This window comes from Schistocerca gregaria, unplaced genomic scaffold (assembly GCF_023897955.1).
Source record: "Schistocerca gregaria isolate iqSchGreg1 unplaced genomic scaffold, iqSchGreg1.2 ptg001472l, whole genome shotgun sequence".
In the NCBI taxonomy this organism is placed as follows: Eukaryota; Metazoa; Arthropoda; class Insecta; order Orthoptera; family Acrididae; genus Schistocerca; species Schistocerca gregaria.
Genome location: NW_026062766.1, coordinates 27,501 through 28,803, shown reverse-complemented (window position 1 = coordinate 28,803; position 1,303 = coordinate 27,501). Strand labels below are relative to the sequence as shown.

The following is a 1,303-nucleotide window of genomic DNA, read 5'->3' as shown; positions in this document are numbered from 1 at the left end:
ACACTAGATCGCGTGTTAGCAGCCAGCCAGGACACCGGGGCTCTGCCCAACAGACGCGAACCGAGGCCCGCGGAAGGACAGGCTGCGCACCCGGGCCGTAGGCCGGCACCCAGCGGGTCGCGACGTCCTACTAGGGGAGAAGTGCGGCCCACCGCACACCGGAACGGCCCCACCCCGCGGCGAGTGGAAAGGCAACCGGACACGACCCCGCCGCGGATTGCTCCGCGCGGGCGGCCGGCCCCATCTGCCGAGGGCGGGGGCCAGTGGCCGGATGGGCGTGAATCTCACCCGTTCGACCTTTCGGACTTCTCACGTTTACCCCAGAACGGTTTCACGTACTTTTGAACTCTCTCTTCAAAGTTCTTTTCAACTTTCCCTCACGGTACTTGTTCGCTATCGGTCTCGTGGTCATATTTAGTCTCAGATGGAGTTTACCACCCACTTGGAGCTGCACTCTCAAGCAACCCGACTCGAAGGAGAGGTCCCGCCGACGCTCGCACCGGCCGCTACGGGCCTGGCACCCTCTACGGGCCGTGGCCTCATTCAAGTTGGACTTGGGCTCGGCGCGAGGCGTCGGGGTAGTGGACCCTCCCAAACACCACATGCCACGACAGGCGGCAGCCTGCGGGGTTCGGTGCTGGACTCTTCCCTGTTCGCTCGCCGCTACTGGGGGAATCCTTGTTAGTTTCTTTTCCTCCGCTTAGTAATATGCTTAAATTCAGCGGGTAGTCTCGCCTGCTCTGAGGTCGTTGTACGAGGTGTCGCACGCCACACCGCCAGCCGGCTGTGCACGCTACCGAGAAAGTACCGGTATGCGAACCGCCAGGCGACGGGCGCGCATCGCACGTTTAAGGAGACGCGGCCGGCCACACAGGCGACCACGACACTCCCACGTCTCCGAAGCGGGACAAACGCCGCGCGCTTCAGTATACGTAGCCGACCCTCAGCCAGACGTGGCCCGGGAACGGAATCCATGGACCGCAATGTGCGTTCGAAACGTCGATGTTCATGTGTCCTGCAGTTCACATGTCGACGCGCAATTTGCTGCGTTCTTCATCGACCCACGAGCCGAGTGATCCACCGTCCTGGGTGATCTTTTCCTTTTCAGTCTCCCACTGTCTCTTTCAAGACAGCAGCATTTGCGGGACTGAGGCGTCTGACGGCCCCTGTTCCACTATTTTTTTGTGTCCAACGGCCTCACAGCCGATGGGCGTCGTACGGCTCCACACCGGGGCGGACAGGCACTCGGGCGAACGTCATTCAAAACCGGCGCCAGGCGCCAGGTACCGCAGGCCAGCCGCTC

The 1,303-nt window shown here is 62.2% G+C and overlaps 1 non-coding gene across 1 annotated transcript; it reads right to left on the bottom strand.

Annotated features, from left to right (window-relative positions):
• Positions 1 to 937: 937 nt before the first annotated feature.
• LOC126332499 (5.8S ribosomal RNA) lies at positions 938 to 1,092 on the bottom strand. The gene has a single exon (XR_007563746.1). It is a non-coding gene; the product is annotated as a 5.8S ribosomal RNA (ribosomal RNA).
• Between the last annotated feature and the right edge of the window lie 211 nt (positions 1,093 to 1,303).